This window comes from Dama dama, chromosome 14, assembly GCF_033118175.1.
Source record: "Dama dama isolate Ldn47 chromosome 14, ASM3311817v1, whole genome shotgun sequence".
NCBI lineage: Eukaryota > Metazoa > Chordata > Mammalia > Artiodactyla > Cervidae > Dama > Dama dama.
The window spans coordinates 66,964,871-66,986,230 of NC_083694.1; the positions used below are offsets into that span (position 1 = coordinate 66,964,871).

The 21,360-nt window shown below is 43.9% G+C and overlaps 1 long non-coding RNA gene across 2 annotated transcripts; it reads left to right on the forward strand.

The window, feature by feature from the left end:
* The first annotated feature begins 720 nt into the window (after window positions 1-720).
* LOC133069677 (uncharacterized) lies at window positions 721-9,681 on the forward strand. Of its 2 annotated transcripts, XR_009695922.1 has the most exons (4): window positions 721-866; window positions 7,305-7,413; window positions 7,703-7,770; window positions 8,821-9,681. It is a non-coding gene; the product is annotated as an uncharacterized LOC133069677 (long non-coding RNA). The 2 variants fall into 2 exon arrangements; XR_009695921.1 differs by lacking the exon at window positions 721-866 and having other exon boundaries at window positions 6,843-7,413.
* The last annotated feature ends 11,679 nt before the right edge of the window (window positions 9,682-21,360 follow it).

Consider the following 21,360-nt stretch of genomic DNA (forward strand, 5'->3'; position numbering starts at 1 on the left):
GTCTCAACTCTCCACCTCCTACTCTGAAAAGGTAGAAAATCTGTATAAATTACTCCAAGAGGGACAGGGGAGGTAGACCTGTTCTGGAGACTGGATTTGATTGGTTATGTTCACCCTGCCGCAGTGGGCCAGACACTGGGCCCTGTGTGTGAATTAAATCTGCGAGTGGCTCTTTGTTGGGCTGGAAGGAAGGGAAGCAGGCTGAGAAAGGCCCTTTCAGAATAGAAAGTGTTAGGGAGGGAGGAAGTCCTTCCTCCTCACCATGCAGCCACACCGCTTCCTGTCCGCGATCTTGCCCCGTATTGCACCACTGCAGCCTTGAAACCTGGGGTTTCCATCACTGAATCAGGCCCCAGTTTGGGCCTCAAACCTCGGTTGAGAATGATGACTCTTAACGGACAGGAAAGTGAGAGGCCCAAAAGCCCCTCTCTTCTTTCCCATCAATGCTAGGGTTCCCACAGTCTGGGTGTACTCCCCAGCGCTGTGGGTTCTGCTCTAGCGGGAGCTGGAGGAAAAGGGACAGCCCCAGAGCTCGCTGACTCGTCTTCCCTCCGGGATGTGAAGGAAATCTGGCAGAGTCACCCGAGCCACAGCGGGGAGACTTGTCCCCGAAAGGCAGGGCAGCAGAAAGAAGGAAGAATGGAGAGGAGGAAGGAGGGAGGAAGGAGAGAAGGAGAGAGGGATGGAGGAAGGGGAGAGGGTGATGGGAGTCCTTGAGCCCTGAACTTAAACCATCCCTGTTCCTGGGGAAGTTATGCTGAGAGTCCCAGGAGGGCCCGCTGCTGGAAGGCCCCTAACAATGCCAGACGAGGCGTGAGAGCGGAGCTGGTCAAGGCCAGCTTCTGGAAACCTTGCTCTACTTGGAGGTAAGGGACATTTCCTGGATCGCCCATTTAGAAACTGACCACCTTGATGAAACTGTTCCTCCCCACGTATCAGGGGCAAAGGAGATCCGTGTGGTTACTACCGTCGCCACGGACATCATCACCGTCAACGTGATGCGCACTGGAAGTCTGCAGTGAGCAGTGGAGGTACCCTTGACATGGCGTGCTCGGGTTTGAGCCCCAGTCTGGGGCTCAGGGCAGATTCTGTCCCTGGAGACAGCTCACCTGCTCTTCTGGGTGCTCTAGCATGACCTTTTCTGGTATGATGTTCTTAAGAAGATCAGAAATGTCACTACAGGTCAGACCAAAGGCCTAGCTCAGGATTCCAACCACGACCTTGAGGGAAAGCGCGAGGGAGAGTCCAGGGTTTGCTTTCTATGACCCTGTCCTGGAAGGCCTGAGGTGTACCTGGAACTTCCCTGACTTCCCTTAATAACCCTGCTGCTTATCTGTATGCTTGCTTAGTCGCTCAGTCGTGTCCAACTCTTTGTGACCTCATGGACTATATGTAGCCTGCCAGGCTCCTCTGTTCATGGGATTCTCCAGGCGAGAATACTGGAATGGGTGGCCATTCCCTTCTCCAGGGGATCTTCTGAACCCAGGGTTCGAGCCCAGGGATCTGAACCCAGGGATCTCCTACATCTCCTGCACTGGCAGGCAAATTCTTTACCACTGCTTCACTTGGGAAGCCCAGATGTTTATCTACTCATCCAGTAATCAAGGGTCTTCCTGATCTGGTTTGAGTTCTCTGTCACCTTGTACAGGGCGGCACTCTGTTCTGCATCCACCCCGTGTGGTTCCACACCCCAGAGGAAAACTCTTTGGATGACGCTGGGGTCTGGAAAGCGAGATTGTCTCCCGAGCATCCTGGGTTCACCAAGCTTCTTTGCAATCTTTCCTCTAGGTTGGCAGCAAGGCCAGAAAGTACCTTCAGAAATGTCACAAACCCACAGAAGGGACAAATTGACAAACCCTCAGTTTGCCAGGCAGGACTTTTTGAAATTGAGAAAGTGAGTTCAAGAACCAACAGTGGTGGCCAGCATCCTGAGGCCAAAGGGTGGAAAGAACCAGCAAATAGTCCCCACAGCAGTTCTTGAGCGGTTGCAGCACATTTGCAAATAATTAATCATTATGAAACTTAATTAGGAATTGATTACTTATTGTAATTCATCTTAATTATTTCAGTGAACAAATACATTTATTAATAAAAATAAATTCATTCATTATTGTGGTATATCAATACATTTATTTATGAAGTAACAAAAATTTTATTGTAAAATAATAAAATAATGAATTACTAATAACTAGTTACTATGATGAATTTAGTCTTTCCTGGTGGCTCAGCAGTAAAGAATCTGCCTGCAAAGCAGGAGTCGCAGGAGACAGTTTTGATCCCTGGGTCGGAAAGATCCCCTGGAAGAGGGCAACGGTGACCCACTCCAGTATTCTTGCCTGGAGAATCCCCATGGATGGAAGAGCCTGGTGGGCTACAGTCCATAAGGTGGCAAAGAGTCAACACAAATGAAGTGACTTAGCATGCACTAATTAACTATTGTTCAAATGATTAGTAGTTAAGTACCCATTGTGTGTGTGGCAGGGTTGGGGTGGGGAACAGGACCAGCAAGGAAAAGATTCCCCCAAGCCCTTAAATACCTTAGAGGGCCACCTTGTCGTAGAATTTCTGAAATCTTACCTCCAGACCCGTGTCAGTTGGAGGAAACGTAATGCTTTTCTCCATCTTGTTGGAACAGGGAATACCTCTCTTTAAAATGTAAGCAACTACAGGACGAGAATTGTGTTTTATTTATTCATATATCCCTAGTTGCCTAACATGGTAACCAGCACATTTGCTTAGCAGTAAAAAGTCCTGTTTGAAGAATGGATGGAGAAGCATGAATGATGGCTGGATTTTCCTAGTCTTCACCCCAATTAAGGCCTCACCCTCATTCCAACTCCCCCCAAAAAACTTACTATTACTCTCTCTGTGCTGTGAATTTCTCATTGTTATTTCCCCATTTAAGAGTGTGGACCTAAGCTACTTTTCTTGTTCCTGTAATTTATCATCTGTGTCAGCCTGCCTGTTGTAAATTAGGGATTCCCATAAACCACAGTGAAGTTGTTTTTTTAAGGCCTGGTAACAGTACTGTTGAAAGGGACAGTAAGCTGGCTGATGAGAATGGGGGAGGGGGCAGAATTACATGCAGGGAACAAATCTCAAGTGTCACCTTCAATTTTATTTAAAAGCTGAAATACAGTTGTATTTTATTTGTCCTGCAATCCTTACTATTTAAGCCTTTAATATTTATTTAGGATTACTTAACTTGTCACCTGTGCACACAGGGGTGGGATACATTAATCACCAGTAAATCTCAACTAGAGAGAGAGGAAAAAAAAAAAGAGAGAAATTTAACAGGATGCTTCCCTTGTGGCTCAGCTGGTAAAGAATCCGGCTGAAATGCAGGAGACCTGGGTTTGATCCCTGGGTTGGAAAGATCCCCTGGAGGAGGGCATGGCAACCCACTCCAGTATTCTGGCCTGGAAAATCCCATGGACAGAGGAGCCTGGCGGGCTACAATCCGTGGGGTCACAAAGAGTCCAACACGACTGAGTGACTTCACTTCACTTCATAGTTGGAAAAAACACAGGCATCCCTGGGAGCTTGTCTGGGTTCAGTTCCAGACCCCTGCCTTAGAAGGATTATAGCAATGATGCAATTCACATGAATTATTTGGTTTCCCAGCACATATGAAAGTCATGTTTACTATAACTATACTATAGTCTATGAATAAAGTATGCAGCAGTATTACATCTAAAACCCAATGTACATACGTTAATTAAAAAATCCTTTACTACTAAAAAGTGCTATCATCTGAGCCTTCAATGAATCATCATCTTCTTGCCAGTGGAGTGTTTTGCTGCTGGTGTTGGCTGATGACTGATCTCATCAGAGTGGCAGTTGCTGAAGCTGGCTGTGGCGGTTTCTTAAAAAAAGAGAGCAAGGAAGTTGGCCTAATCAATTGACTCTTCCTTTCACAAGCAATTTCTTTGTGGCTGTTCAATATAGAATGCTGTTCAACAGCATTTTTACCTCCTTGAAGAACTTCTTTCAAAACAAGTCAATCCTTGTCACTGTTACTGAAGCAAATTTGGGGGTGCTCACTCTATAGGCAGTTAAGCCAATCTACTGACCCTGGATTGTGCTGAAGGAAAGTTCAGAGCTTATTGCAGGGCCAGGCAAGAAGGATAGGCAGATCATGCTCAAAAGACCAAACTCCTCGATGGCTTTCAGGCAAGGGTTTTTAAAGGCAAGATGATGGAGATCGACAGGGTACATGACCATCTGTGTTCACTCTTCTGATTGGTTGGTGGTGAAAGAACAGGTTGATGTTTCTGGAATCTCAATTATCAGCCTTCTGGTTCTAAGTGGCCTGGGGTCTACATTCTGATGGTCAGCATACAGTTAACTTTTTCCACTTGGTGGAGGTTTTAGGATCTGCAAAACAACTCAAGGGTATGGCTCAGTACAGGATCTGTAAACCTTGAGAAGGAACTAAAGGTCCTTCCCTTTGTTTTATGGCTAAACTACTATTCTTTTGTCTTGCTTGACTGCTTTCCTTTGTTTTGGTATTTTCTCACTTCTCTGATTAAATTTGTTCTTTGGATCTCGGGGAAGGCCTACCATAGGTAGGGGACATAAGGAAGGGGTGGGGTCTGTCTCTGGGAAGACCCTACCACAGGGTCCTGACCAGTTTCATCACTGCTTTAGCAACTAGGTTTATGTAATATTATAAATCCTATGTTGTCATTTTAGCAATCTTCACACCATCTTCACCACGAGTAGATTCTATCTTAAGAAACCATTTTTTTTTCTCAAGAAGCAACTCCTCATCTGTTAAAGTTTTATCATAAGATTGCAGTGATTCAGTCACATCTTCTAATTCTAGTTCTCTTGCTGTTTCTACCACATCTGCAATTACTTCCACATCTGCAGTTACTTTCTCTAGTAAAGTTTTGAACCCCTCAAAGTCATCCATGAAGACTGGAATCAACCTCTTCCAAACTCCTGTTAATATTTATATTTCTACCTCTTTCTATGAATCATGAATATTAATGGCATCTAGAAAGGGGAACCCTTTCCAGAAGGCTTTCAATTTACTTTGCCCAGATCCATCAGAGGAATCACTATTTATGGCAGCTATAGCCTCATGAAATGTTTCTTACATACTCATAAGACTTGAAAGTAGAAGTTACTCCTTGGTCCATGGGCTACAGAGTAGACGTTGTATTAGCAGGCATGAAAACAACATTAATCTCATACATCTCCATCAGAGCTCTTGGGTGACCAGGTGCATTGTCAATGAGCAGTAATATTTTGAAAGTCTTTTTTTCTGAGCAATAGGTCTCAACAGTAGGCTTAAAATATTCACTAAACCATGTTGTAAATAGATACACTGTCATCTAGGCTTTGTTGTTCCATTTATAGAGTACAGGCAGAGTAGATTTAGCATAATTCTTAAAAGCTCTAGGACTTTCAGAATGGTAAATGAACATTGGCTTCAATGTCAAGTCACCAGTTGCATCAGCCCCTAAAAGAGAGGCATCTTGTGCTTTAAAGCTTTGAAGCGAGACATTGACTTCTCTCCAGCTATGAAATTCCTTGATGACATCTTCATCCAATGGAAGGCTGTTTCATTTACACTGAAAATCTGTTGTTTAGTGTGTTGCCACCTTCATTAATTATCCAAGCTAAACTTCTGGATAACTTGCTGCAGCTTCTACATCGGCAATTGCTGCCTCATCTTGCACTTTTATATCATGGAGACAACTTATTTTCTGAAACCTCATGAACCAGCCTCTGCTAGCTTCAAACCTTCTGCAGCCTCTTCACCTCTCTCCACCTACATAGAATTGGAGAGAGCTAGGGCTTTGTTCTGGATTAGTCTTTGGCTGAAGGAAATGTTGTACCTGATTTGATCCTCTATCCAGACCACTAAAGCTTTCTCCATATCTGCATAAAGCTGTTTTGCTTTCTTGTCAATTTGCGTATTCACTGAAGTAGCACTTTTAATTTCCTTTGAGAACTTTTCCTTTGCATCCGCAAATTGGTTAACTGTTTATTGTCTAGCTTTTGGCCCATCCTGGCTTTGGACATGCCTTCCTCACTAAGCTTAATCATTTCTAGCTTTTTCATTTAAAGTGAGAGATGTGTAACTCTTCCTTTCACTTGAGCACTTAGAGGCCATTGTAAGGTTACTAACTGGCCTAATTTCAATATTATTGTGTCTCAGGGAATAGGGGAGGCATGAGGAAAGGGGCAGAGATGGGGGAACGGCTTGTCAGTGAAGAAGCAGGACACATACAACATTTACTAATGAAGTTTTATACGGGCACAGTTCATGGAGACTCAAAACAATTGCAATAGTAACACCAAAGATCGCTAATCACAGATCACCGTAACAAATATAATAACAATGAAACTTTGAAATATTGCAAGAATTACTACCAAAATGTGAAACAAAGATATAGAGTGAACAAATTTGTTTGGAAAAATGGTACCTATAGACTTGCCTGATGCAAGGTTGCCACAACCCTTCAATTTGTAAAAAAAAAAAAACACAGTATTTGCAAAGCCTAGTAAAGCAAAGAGCAATAAAATGAGGTGTCCCTTCAGTTTGTCCAGAAAACACCCTTCAGGTTACCTAATTACGGTCTTTCAGTGTCTTTGAGCTATTTTACTATTCTATAAATTGTAGCAAACTGATAGCAATGCAAAGTAATTCTTACCTATAGACATGCAAATTATACCAAAAGATGATCATTTTCCTCCCGTCCTCTCCCTCCAAAAACCAGTTTGCCTGAATTTGCACAATCATTTCAATATTCCAAATCCATAAATAGGACCAGCCTTTGCATTCTCTTCTGAACTAGTTATAACTGCTCAGCTCCCCTGTTGATTAATAATCATTACTCTTTATGATTTAATCTTTAATTATTTATCTTAAATGTGCCTAAAAATTTTAACACGTGTTCATTTTATATCCGAATAAGAGCTATGATTTTTTAAAAATTATTTTTAAGCAGGTTCAAATGATCCTAGTATTGTTGGTTTGGAGATGTTCACCCCATGTGGACAGAGACAGTATGTTGAGACTAGTGTCACCTCCAAGGAGCAAAGTCTCTGGGGCCCTTTCTCCGGTTCTGCTGTCTGGGACTGCATTATCCTGAATCAGGTCCTCATATTTTGCTGTTCCTCCTCCTCATTTTTTTCTTCCAGTTCCAAAGCATCCTTTCCATGACAGGCTAAAGGTCATTTCTCCTGGAAGCCTTCTGGATCCCCAACGCATTGGATTGAATGGTCTTATTCTGTGCTTCCCTTGACGGTACACTGAGTCACAGCATACACCCCATGCTTTGTTACAGCGCATTTAAATAGTCAAATATGCAAAAGAACGGATCCTGATGTGAGAGACTTCACAGCACCTTCTAACCACCCATTCTGGTGCCCAACTTCCATGAGAAAACTTCTCGGGTATGAACGGAATCTCTGTGGAAATATTTCTCTTCCTTCATTTTCAGCAGACACATGGCCTTTTAAAATTTACTTTGTATTGAAATGCCTTTGTGCTTAAAAACTGTTACACCTGTATATGTATGAGTCCCTTCGCGGTTCACCGGGAACTATCACAGCATTGTTTGCTAATCGGCTATACCCCAAAACAAAAAAAGAAAAAAAAAAAAAAAAAACTCACACCTGTTTCAACTTTTCCTATTCATATTTTCCTCTTTGTGTTCTTTCTTTCCTCCTCTATCCTTTTCAGTGAGGTACAGAGTCCAGAAAACTAAGAACACAGGGTTGAACCTGTCACTGCAAACAAATGCTTTGAAGGTGAGTACAAGCCGACACATTGCACCGCAAGCTGTTCTCCAGCTGTCTAGACCTTCAAGGGCACAGCAAAGGAGCGGGCTTCTCCCTGTGGCCACTCTTGGCGTGTCCCTGAAGCTGGAGGCACCATCTTCACACCTCCACAAGGAGACGATGGCCTGCCCTGGTCTGAGTCATCTCAGCCTGCAGAAAGCTAGGAGGGAGAAAGCCGCCCAAGAGGCACTCCGGGGCCCCAGAGCAGGCTGAACAAATCTGTGCCCTTATCCAGTCTAATTCTTTGCATTAATAAGGAGAAAGATGATGATGCATTTCAGAAATCTCTGGACCACGCTTTCAAACCAGGATTTCAGAAAGGCTTTGCGATGTACTTGCATCTCACCCCAGAGCCAGGCAGTGCGGTTGGTGGTCACCGAAGGTTCTTTGCCTTCCAGCTTATTGGTGAGAAAGTATGGAATCCTGTGTCTTTAAGAACTGAAACTGTCTAGAAACAGGATTTGATACCCAGTAGGAGACGGGAGACTTCCCTTTTGCTGTTCAAGTTTCACCTTCAGTTATCAGGAACTGAGCAGGGGGGCACCAGGCCGGGAGCTGCTGCTCTCTGGGGATGAACACACGCTGCTTTCTTTTTGAATGTGCCTCGTCATAGTGAAAGAAAGTCCCTGGTCGACTCTGCACGTCCCAGGGTTTCACTGGAAGACAGGAGCGCCAAGTGCAGTCCCAGAGGCCGCCGGCCCCAGGATCCTCTGGGCTGCGCTTTGGGGGGGCCTGGCGTCTTATCTGCAGCGGGTGGAGCCCGGGGAGGCGGGGACCGTGGGGGCAGAGCCCAATCTGTGCTGGTGACGGAGCCAGCCGACTCACAGCCTCATCAAGGGACCCTGTGTTGGAGGGCTCTGAGGGTCACGGGGTCCAGCTGACTCATTTGACAGCTGAAGCAACTGAAGCCCCAGAGGCAAGCCACGTGCCCCTGGGGATGCCTGGTGGGCGGGAGGGCCAGGACTGTCGGGAATCCTCCTATCTCCATATCTCGGGTGTCATTTTTCTGCCATTCCACAGAATTGACTCACACCACTGCCTTGCACAGGCCATGTCGGAGGATGTGGTTGTGCTGGTGTACCTCGCCTGCCGCCCTGAGCCATTTTTTCACCCTTCTCTGCCTCGCTCTGTGTCCAGGAAGCTGACCCCTCCGTCTTCCAGCCCCTTCTGCGCTGTTGGCTGGTTTCTAACTTACATCAGCCAACGGGAAGCACCGGTAGGAGAGTGGCGGGGGTAGGTGGACCTGGCGGGCTGGGATGTTTCTTGCCTGTCCCTCCCGGATCTGGAACCTCAGACCTGACAGTGGCACGTTCTTCTGTGACAATAGCGACCCCTGGAGCAACAGCCCCCTCCTCCACTGGGTTCCGTCCTTTCCTTCTGCCTGTTCAGGCCTAGATGAGTCTGTATCCATTGTTTGTATCCCTTGGGTGCCTCAACATCTTAAGGTACCCTTAATCCTGCCCACCTCCCTCTAAATTGTCCCTTCACTAAAAGCTCTTCCATAGAGTAGAATCTTGGTACCTGATTGATATGTTGGTCAAACTTGGTCCAGCATTCTAAACCAAGGGCCAGGACTTCCCTGATGGCACACTGGATAAGAATCCGTGGGCCCATGCAGGGGACACAGGTTCGATCCCTGGTCACGGAAGATCCCACTTACCGCAGAGCAGCTAAGCTCAAGTGCCACAATTACTGAGCCCGAGCTCTAGAGCCCTTGAGCGGCAACTACTGAGGCCCTCATGCTGCAACTACTGAAGCCCACGCACCTGGAGCCTGTGCTCTGCAACAAGAGAAGTCACCGCAATGGGAAGCCCACCCAATGCAATGAAGAGCGGCCCCCACTCACCACGACTAGAGAAAGTACTCACCAAGCAGTGAAGATGCAGCACAGTCAAAAAATAAATAAATATTTTTTAAAAATCACCAATGGCCAATGAGTTTTATTTATTTATTTTTCTTTTCGGAAGATTATTTTATTATTGGTAGATACTTTGGGTTTTGATCCTTAGAAGCAATTATTATTATTTTTTCCATTTATTTTTATTAGTTGGAGGCTAATTAATTTACAATATTGTAGTGGTTTTTGCCATACATTGACATGAATCAGCCATGGATTTACATGTATTCCCCATCCCGATCCCCTCTCCCACCTCCCTCTCCATCCCATCCCTCTGGGTCTTCCCAGTGCACCAGGCCTGAGCACTTGTCTCATGCATCCAGCCTGGGCTGGTGATCTGTTTCACCCTAGATAATATACATGTTTTGATGCTGTTCTCTCAAAACATCCCACCCTCGCCTTCTCCCGCAGAGTCCAAAATTCTGTTCTGTACATCTGTGTCTCTTTTTCTGTCTTGCATATAGGGTTATCGTTACCATCTTTCTAAATTCCATATATATGCGTTAGTATACTGTATTGGTCTTTATCTTTCTGGCTTACTTCACTCTGTATAATGGGCTCCAGTTTCATCCACCTCATTAGAACTGGTTCAAATGAATTCTTTTTAATGGCTGAGTAATATTCCATGGTGTATATGTACCACAGCTTCCTTATCCATTCGTCTGCTGATGGGCATCTAGGTTGCTTCCATGTCCTGGCTATTATAAACAGTGCTGCGATGAACATTGGGGTGCACGTGTCTCTTTCAGATCTGGTTTCCTCAGTGTGTATGCCCAGCAGTGGAATTGCTGGGTCATATGGCAGTTCTATTTCCAGGTTTTTAAGGAATCTCCACACTGTTCTCCATAGTGGCTGTACTAGTTTGCATTCCCACCAAGAGTGTAAGAGGGTTCCCTTTTCTCCACACCCTCTCCAGCATTTATTGCTTGTAGACTTTTGGATAGCAGCCATCCTGACTGGCGTATAATGGTACATCATTGTGGTTTTGATTTGCATTTCTCTGATAATGAGTGATGTTGAGCATCTTTTCATGTGTTTGTTAGCCATCTGTATGTGTTCTTTGGAGAAATGTCTGTTTAGTTCTTTGGCCTATTTTTCTATTGTGTCATTTATTTTTCTGGAATTGAGCTGCAGGAGTTGCTTGTATATTTTTGAGATTAATCCTTTGTCTGTTGCAGAAGCAATTACTTTTAATCATAGAACAAAACATTTTCTACATAGGAAGACAGTCATATTGAAAAAGTTTACTGACGTAGTCCCACAGAAACCTACTGTGTCCAAGATTAAGAGTAGGAAAAAAATGCACATTCCAGAAAATTATGACTGTTTTGGGACCCATGACATACACTGGGGGAAAAAAAAAGAATAGAAGAAAAAAAAAGAAAAAAAATAGAAGATCCAGAATTTTTTTTGAGATATTTGATTAACAAAATACTGACATCCAGGACTGAGAGAACTAGGTCTCCTGGAAATGTAAACCTCTGAGCCCCCAACTGTCTTCAGCAGGGGAGAGTATGAGAAAGTTGTTTGGCTTCCATGAAGGGCCTTTGAGACAGTTATTTTCAGAAATGGCCAAAGAAGATACTTGAGGGAAAAGAACATTGAAGAGGATAGACTAACAAACCAGGAAAGTGATTGACTGGGTAACCACCTCCTGGAAGCACAATTGGGAGCTATCTAAGACCACATCCTACCTCTAAAAAGCGTGTACCTGGCAACAATTGTCCAGTGAAAGTGAAGTGAGTCAGTGAAGTCAGTCGTGTCCGACTCTTTGTGACCCCATGGACTGTAGCCTACCAGGCTCCTCTGTCCCTGTTGTTTTCCAGGCAAGAATACTGGAGTGGGTTGCCATTTCCTTCTCCACCAGTGATTTTTAAAAACCAAATAAACCAAGGACCAGTTGGTTAGCAACAAACAAATCTGTGATAAGGAACATCACCATCACCAAAACCTTGGGGAAAATTGCTTTGTACTTAGACTCAGCCCAGGTAACATGTTTCTTGCCAGCAGGGTCTGCCTCATGAAGGAAAAGTGAAAAGGCTGAGTGGAGTCAGTCCATCTCCAGCTCTCTCCCTGCTGGACACAGTGAGACTGAATTCCTGAGCTCCCTGGGGGTGTAATTCTTCTCTCAGCTTCTCTCACTCTCCACTCTCATATGTAAACATACTCTGTCGTTCATTTCCCAAGTCCTGGAAAATGAAACCATCATCCTCTCAGCTTCCTGAGCTGGAGACTACACAGTTAAGTGGACTCCTTCCACCAAGTCCAGTTGGTCTCCAAATCTATCCCTGTCTTCCATCCATTTCTATCACCATGGATGTTTCTCTGTCAGCATGGGTGTCACTTTGGACCAGTAGTTCTCAGTCAAGATCAACTGGAGAGTTTTTTTCAAAATGTAGCTGATTTAACCCTCTTTGTCCCTGTCCCCTAAAGGGATACAAAATTGTTGACCATGGTAGAATATATTTTGCTACTACCCAGTCCCCACGTTCATTGAGTTCCATTGGTTTTGACCTTCATATACTTTCCTCTGGTCTGTCTGTCTCTAACCTCTCTACATCTCTCCGATCATTTCTTTCTCCTGCTTAAAAATCTTCAGAGGCTACAAAGATAGAAATGAACTTGTGGGTCCAAACAGGGTCTTTCACCATCTGCTTCTAACCTATCCTTCTAGTTTCATATCTGAAAGTACAGAGAATAAAGTAGATGGTTGGAGAAGGCAAGAAAAGATAGAAGACTACATTAAATATTTAGGGGTTCTGGCTGCTAAGGTCAGGAAAAGAACCTCAGATGCAGAACTGCCCTGTAAGTCCAGGATCTGGGGTCTCACCAAAAATTTTCATGAGACTTTTCCTGGACAGTTCCACATGGACAGTTTTCGTTCTTTATGATCAATAAAGCCTAAGTAAATCAACAGCCTTCATGAAAGTCTCCACCTGGTAAGCCCTCAGCCATCTTTCAACTCACAGTTCGAATGGCACCTCCTTTGAGAGGCATCCCCTGAGTTACCTAGTCAGAGCTGGAATAATCAGAACTATTCTTCCTTCCTCTGTGCAGTTGTAGAACCCTCGCATGTGTCTCTGTGATAGCACTGATCTTCTTTTATTCTATTTTAGTTTCACTGTATTATTTTTAAAATTTCACATAAATTTAGAATTACCTTGTCAGTGTAGAAACCACAGTTGTTTTCAAGTAGGGTTGCATTAAATTTATAGATCAATTTGGGAAGAAGAAGAAAAATTGACATCTTGATAATCTTGAATCTTCTAATCCATGCAGGTGATGTATCTATCTAGCCTTTTATTTATTAATAAGTATTTTAAATATCTCTCAGCTTATACAACCTATTAGAAAAATTCACTGTAGACATCTTACACATCTTTTGTTAAATTTATCCCTAAATATCTGATGCTTGCTGATGTCAGTGTCAGTGGTATTTGTAAGATTATACTTTTCTAGGTGTTTGTTCTGGTTTATTGGTTTTTGTGTATTGACCTTGTGTATTTCACCTTGCTCAATTCACTTACTAGTTCTAATTATAGTGTAGGTATTCTTATTTTTAAGATTTCTTGGGATTTTCTGTGTAGATAATTATGTTGTCTGTAAATAAAGTTTTACTTTTTCTTTCCAAACTGTGGAAAGGAAAATTTCACTTTCTTGCCTAGTGCTTCAGCATAGTATTTAATACAGGTGTTAAGAATAGTTATCTTCTCTGGCTGATTCATGTCAATGTATGGCAAAAACCACTACAACATTGTAAGGTAATTCGCCTCCAACTAATAAAAATAAATGAAAAAAAAAAAAAAAGAACAATTATCGTCTCACTTTTCTCTTTCTTAGGGGGAAATCATTCAGTCTTTCACCATTAAGTATGTTGTTAGCTGTAGTTTTATTTTAGAATTGCCCTTTGTCAAGTTTAAGAAATTTGCTTCTATTCTTAGTTTGCTGGGCACTTTATTGTGAAGGATTACTGGATTTTTTCAAATGCTTCTTCTGCATCTATTGAGCTGATTACTTGGTTTTTAATCCTCTGTTCTATTATTGTGGTCAGTTACACTGATTGATTTTGATTTTTGAATGCTGTGTTGACCTTTCATTCCTGGGATAAACCCCATCTGGTCATAGTACATTATTTTTTTTTACAAATGGCTGAATTCAATTTGCCAAAGTTTTGTCAAGAATTTTTATTCCTATGTTCATGAGAGATATTGGTCTGTGATGTTTTTCTTGAATGGTTTTTGCCAGATTTTTGTATAAAAGTTTATATTTAAATCAAAATTTATTTTTTAGTCAAACACACACAATTTTAAAACATCAGATAGTGCTAGAAGGCTTATGGAGTAAGCTCCATAAGCTACTTATGGAGTAAATAGCATTAGTTTCAACTACAAACACAGAAAACCCCCAAATATTTGTGCTTAAACAAGATTGCATGCTAAGTTGCTCAGTCATGTCTGACTCTTTGTGACCCTATGAACTGTACCCCCCAAGCTCCTCTGTCCATGGGATTTTCCAGGCAAGAAATATATGTGTGTGTATATGTGTGTGTGCCTGTGTTTCATTTACAAGCAATATGAGAGGAAGGGAGTCAAGCTGGCATGGTATGACATTTTCACTGTGTCATCAGAGACCTAGGCTCGTTTCTTTTCTTGATTATTCTTAACATCACTTCATATTCCAAGGTAGCTGCTGGGGCACCATTTATCATATCCATATTTCTGGCCATCAGCAAGAGAAAGGGGAAGAAAAGAAAAAGGTTGTCTGTCTCTCACTTTTACAAAGTCTTCCAGAAGTCCCGCATGACCCTTCTACTTTTGATTCTTTGGCCATCATTTTATCATATGACCACAGCTAGTTGCTGACTTATAGAGCTTCTCCATCTCTGGCTACAAAGAACATAATCAATCTGATTTCAGTATTGACCATCTGCTGATGTCCACGTGTAGTGTCGCCTCTTGTGTTCTTTGCAGCCAAAGATGGAGAAGCTGTATACAGCCAGCAAAAACAAGACTGGGAGCTGACTGTGGCTCAGATCATGAACTCCTTTTTGCCAAATTCAGACTTAAACTGAAGAAAGTAGAGAAAACCACTGCCACTCAGGTGTGACCTAAATCAAACCCCTTATGATTATACAGTGAAGTGAGTGAAGTGAAGTCACTCAGTCGTGTCCAACTCTTTGCAACTCTATGGACTCTACCTATGGAGAGTAGTCCCTATGGAGCCTACCAGGCTCCTCTGTCCATGGGATTTTCCAGGCAAGAGTACTGGAATGGGTTGCCATTTCCTTTCCCAGGGAATCTTCCCGACCCAGGGACAGATCCCAGGTCTCCTGCGTTGTAGGCAGATGCTTCACCATCTGAGCCATGAGGGAAGTCCTCGATTATACAGTGGAAATGACAAATAGATTCAAGGGATTAGATCTGATAGGCAGAGTGCCTGAAGAACTATGGACGGAGGTTCGTGACATTGTACAGGAGGTGGTGATCAAAACCATCCCTAAGAAAAAAGGAATGCAGAAAGGTACAATGGTTGTCTGAGAAGGCCTTACAAATAGATGAGAAAAGAAGAGAAGCAAAAGGAAAAGGAGAAAAGGGAAAGATATATCCATCTGAATGCAGAGTTATAAAGAATAGCAAGGAGAGATAAGAAAGCCTTCCTCAGTGATCAATGCAAAGAAATAGAGGAAAACAATAGAATGAGAAAGACTAGAGACTTCTTCAGGAAAATTAGATACCAAGGGAACATTTCATGCAAAGATGGGCTCAATAAAGGACAGAAATGGTAGGGATCTAACACAAGCAGAAGATATTAAGAAGAGGTGGCAGCAATACACAGAAGAACTGTACAAAAAGGTCTTCACGACCCAGATAATCATGATGGTGTGATCACTCACCTAGAGCAAGACATCCCGGAATGCAAAGTCAAGTGGGCCTTAGGAAGCATCACTATGAACAAAACTAGTGGAGGTGATAGAATTCCAGCTGAGCTATTTCAAGTCCTAAAAGATGATGCTGTGAAAGTGCTGCACTCAATATGCCAGCAAATTTGGAAAACTCAGCAGTGGCCACAGGACTAGAAAAGGTCAGTTTTCATTCCAATCCCAAAGAAAGGCAAAGCCAAAGAATGTTCAAACTACCACACGATTGGACTCATCTCATATGCTAGCAAAGTAATGCTCAGAATTCTCCAAGCTAAGCTTCAACAGTATGTGAACCAAGAATTTCCAGATGTTCAAACTGGATTTAGAAAAGGCAGAGGAACCAGAGACCGAATTGCCAACATCCATTGGATCATAAAAAATGCAAAAGAATTCCAGAAAAGCATCTATTTCTGCTTTATTGACTATGCCAAAGCCTTTGACTATGTGGATCACAACAAACTGTGGAAAATTCTTCAAGAGATAGGAATACCAGACCACCTGACCTGCCTCCTGAGAAATCTGTATGCAGGTCAAGAAGTAACAGTTAGAACCGGACATGGAACAATGGACTGGATCAAAATTGGGAAAGGAGTACATAAAGGCTGTATATTGTCACCCTGCTTGTTTAACTTCTATGCAGAGTACATTGTAAGAAACGCTGGGCTGGATGAAGCACAAGCTGGAATCAAGATTGCCAGGAGAAATATCAGTAACCTCAGATATGTAGATGACACCACCCTTATGGCAGAAAGGGAAGAAGAACTAAAGAGCCTCTTGATGAAAGTGAAAGAGGAGAGTGAAAAAGCTGGCTTAAAACTCAACATTCAGAAAACTAAGATCAGGGCAGCCAGTCCCATCACTTCATGGCAAAAAATGGGGAATCAATCAAAACAGTGGCTGACTTTATTTTCGGGGGCTCCAAAATCACTTCAGAGGGGGACTGTAGCCATGAAATTAAAAGATGCTTGCTCCTTGGAAGAAAATCTATGACAAACCTAGATAGCATATTAAAAAGCAGAGACATTACTTTGCCAACAAAGGTCCGTCTCGTCAAAGCTATGGTTTTTCCAGTAGTCATGTATGGATGTGAGAGTTGGACCATAAAGAAAGCTGAGCATGGAAAAATTGATGCTTTTGAGCTGTGGTGTTGGAGAAACTCTTGAGAGTCCGTTGGACTGCAAGGAGATCCAACCAGTCCATCCTAAGGGAAATAAGTCCTGAGTATTTATTGGAAGGACTGATCCTGAAGCTGGAGCTCCAATACTTTGGCCACCTGATGCAAAGAACTGACTCATTAGAAAAGACCCTGATGCTGGGAAAGATTGAAGACAGGAGGAGAAGGGGACGACAGAGGATGAGATGATTGGATGGCATCACCTACTCAATGGACAGGAGTTTGAGCAAGCTGAGGGAGTTGGTGATGGACAGGGAAGCCTGGCGTGCTGCAGTCCATGGGGTCACAAAGTTCGGACACGACTAAGTGACTGAACTGAACTGACAACTAGTTGCCAGGAAGGGTGGGAGGTATAATCTTTTAGCTTGCCTAGGATTTACTGAGAAAGAAGATGGATACAAACATTACCCTGAGCCAAAAAAGCCAGGATACAAAAAGAGTACACACTGTATGATTCTATTTGTATGAAACTCTGGAAAAGTCACATCTAATTTCTAGTGACGTTTTTGATTGCAGGCCAGGATTGACTAGGATGAAGTAAAAGGAAACTTTGGGGAATGAGGTAAGTGTTCTGTAACTTGATTACATGAGTGTATAAATTTGTCAAAATTCATCCAAGTGTATACTTAAAATGGATGTGCTTGTGTATATAAACTATACCTCAATAAGGTTAATTTTTATAAGTATGGAAAATCCCAGAAGCCATAACAAAACTAACTTAAACGTTGTTCATGTCTGTCAACTCTTTATTCATTTGCTTACCTTAACATGATTGAAATCAGAATACACATAATGACTTTGAATCTTGCTTTTTTTCACTTAGCATTACATCATAAAATTTTCCCATAAAATGCTCCATTAATTTTCATAATCATCATTTAAAATGGCTCTATAATCCTTTGGGAATTGAATATGTAGTATACACTTACAAGAAAAATTGAGAAACACCCTGCACAGTTAACAACTAAGTCTTCCCCCCAACTCTGACATTTAAGGCCCCCTACTTAGAAGCAGTGGACATCCAGTTTCTAGTATGTATATTCAGAAATATTCTATGCACAAAAAGACATAGATATGAGCATCTTTCCCTCTCCTTTTAGATGTAAATAAGACAATATGAGAAACTTTCTTTTCTCCACAATACAACTTGGATACCATCTCCTGTTCATACATCAAAACAGGTCAAATTCTTTTTAACCCCTGCATGTGCTCTATCCAGTTATTGTTTAGTCACTAAGTTGTGTCTGACTCTTTGTGACCCCATGGACTGTGGCTCCTCTGTCCATGGGATTTCCCAGGTGAGAATACTGGAGTGGGTTGTCATTTCCTTCTCCAGGGGATCTTCCTGACCCAGGGATCGAACCCATGCCTCCTGCTGGCAGGTGAATATTTTACCACTGAGCCAACTGGGAAGTCCGTTCTATGTGGTACTGAACCAGTATTGATAAACACTTAGGGTTTTCCCAAGTCTTTTTTTTTTTTCTTTCTATTTCGCATACCACAAGATATAATGTTGAAATTTTGACTCAGCTGCCAAGTAAAAGTAGATGCTACGTTCCAAAGCAAGAGCTAGCCTGTATGTGAAATTTACCACAAACGCAGCTGAAAGCTGGTGACATGACCATTGAAGCCTCTGAGCTACACTGAGAATATAGAAGGGTGGAGAGAGAAGAGACGGTGAAAGGATTTGTGAGGGCATCCTCCAACCCCTAAGGTCAAGAAAGACTTGATTCAACAGATAACTCAAAGGGCTCAGGATGCCCATCCTGCAGCCTGGGGTCTGACCTCTGCCTGGGAGATGCTGAGGAAGAGAGAAATACAAGGATGCGATCTTAAGGGTGTAAAGTGGTGGGGCTGCTGCCTCCGCTCCTCCTGTGGGCTCAGGACTTTTCCAGAGAAAACTACATTCACAAGTTTCCTCGTGCAGCAGTTGCAGCTAAGCCAGGGCCCTCTCCCACCCCCCATCCTCCCCTCTTCCTCCCGTCTGTCAGCTGGAGGTTCAGGAGGCCAACTTTTATCTCCTTGCCCATAGATCACAGCCTGTTTCTCCCATATTCTCAGCACAAGACGGGCCAGGACCTCTGGATTAGGTCTGGCACCACTGCGCAGCCTGGCTCCTTGCCTTGGACCCTTCTTGGCCCCCAGCCCACTTACCCTGCGGGTTGGGCTGAAAGGGCACTAGTGGTAAAGAATCCACCTGCCAATGCAGCAGACGCAGGAGACCCAGTTTTGATCCCTGGGTCAGGAAGGTCCCCTGGAGAAGGAAATGGCAACCCACTCCAGTACTCTTGCCTGGAGAATTCCACGGACAGAGGAGCCTGGTGGGCTACAGTCCATGGGGGTCACAAAGAGTCAGATGCGACCAGGCACTCATCAGCAGTGGGTCACTCTGCTGAGCCTGAAGGGCTTGTCTTCGCCTTCCTCCCACCTGCGTCAATACAGGGGCTGCCTCTGGCCCCGCTGCTGCTTTCCTGGGGGAGCCTGCTTTCTGGACTTCTTCCCTCTCATTGCTCCTCCTGAACTAGAGGTCAACTGCCAAGGTCACACCCCCTATGTGGTCCTTCGTGCAGACCTCAGGTTGTTCTCTCTCTGCTCCTCTCACCCTCAACTAAGCCCAGGGCTGGCTGCCCCCAGAACAAGGCACGTGCTCAGAGAGGATCAACCCCTGTTAGCATCCTTGGGAGCAAAGCAAAATTCCTCCAGGAGAGTCACTGCCCATGAAGACAATGCCCAACACGGTGCTTCTTGAACTTTAGTGTGCTTCGGAAGGGTGTGAGGATCTTGCTGAACTGCACACCCTGACCTAGGAGACATGGATGCTGAAAGTCTGCATTTCCAACAAGCTCCTGAGTGATGCCAGTGCCCTGTGGACCGAACTTTGAGTGGCAAAGACTTAGTACATTCCAAAGCCAAAGTGAATTATTTAGGAAGTCATTCTTTGGAGTCATCTCATGAGGTAGGGAGAGCAGTCAGAACTAAAGATGAAAGTGAAAGTGAAATCGCTCAGTCGTGTCTGCCTCTTTGCGACACCATGGGCTGTAGCCCACCAGGCTCTTCCATCCATGGGATTTTCCAGGCAAGAAGGCTGGAATGGGTTGCCATTTCCTCCTCCAAGGGATCTTCCTGACCCAGAGATCAAACCCAAGTCTCCCACATTACAGGCAGACTCTTAACCATCTGAGCCACAAGAGAATTAAAGATAAATTATTTAGATATTGTAAAGTACCAGAGCTTTTATTTCTTGCAAGGATATGTATTATCACAGAGTGGAGTAAAGGGTTTAGAAAGAGTCCAGTAAAGCTGCTGCAATAAAGAGGGAAGCACTGGGATGCACAGGTATGTGAGGACCTCAAAACAGCTTGAAAATGCCTGATTCTCACCCACAGGCCAGGGTGCTATGACTGATCCTCTTACCCATTTTTTGTTGTTGCTGCTGTTGACAACAAGGGCCATTTTTAGGGGATTTTCTAGCACTCCTTGTGTATGTTCTTATATATGCATTGAACAAATGAGCAAATAATTGGATTCGTTTGCTTAGAAATTAGTTTACTCATTGAACAAACATAAACTCTGGTCCCATCATGGTGTTGTCACAAAGTCTGTGCATGGCCCATTAATGATGCTTTCCCCAAACCATCCTAAAGGAGATCAGTCCTGGGTGTTCATTGGAAGGACTGATGTTGAAGCTGAAACTCCAATACTTTGGCCACCTGATGCAAAGAGCTGACTTGTTTGAAAAGACCCTGATACTGGGAAAGATTCAGGGCAGGAGGAGAAGGGGATGATAGGATGAGAAGGTTAGATGGCATCACCGACTCAATGGACATGAGTTTGAGTGGACTCCAGGAGTTGGTGATGGACAGGGAGGCCTGGCACGCTGCGGTTCATGGGGTCGCAAAGAGTCCCACACGACTGAGCGACTGAACTGAACTGAACCCCAAACCTAAGCCGGGCTCCCACCAGGCACCTTCTATTGCCCCTACACGCTCAGGGATTCCTCAGGATTATACAGATGCGTTTTCCTGAGCAAGGCTGAACGATCACTGTTGCTGCCTTGCAAGGACAGCCGGTAGCATCTCTCTCCTGTTATCCTCACCTCCCCCGTCTGCGTCATGTCGGGGTGAAGGTGCAGGAGGACCCGCAGGGAAGCCAAGAGCTGCCTTGAGAGGCGGCCGAATACACCACTGCATGGTTTCCCTTCGAGTCATCAGGGCAGGGATGAGCTTGGAGAAGCGGGGTTTTCCTGCCAGGGTTCGATCTCTTTGGGTGTGAGCGGATGCAATTGGCTTTGCAGCCTGGTAACCAGTGCTCCCCCCACCCCTGTGGCTACTGCCTCATTTGCATCATGATTTACATGGCTGGATCTTAGACAGTAGCAGGTAGGTCTTTTTCTGAAAGATTTAGGCAGATACATGTTCTCTGCATACGTATGCAAGTGAGGAGTTCTTTGCAGTGACTGCAGGATCAGGGAACCAGATTTTGGGCTGTTTTCTTAGGCAGGAGTTTCTACCATCAGTGCCAGCGGCGCATGCGCTCAGAGCCACGCGGCTTCAGCGTCTCACTCGGGTC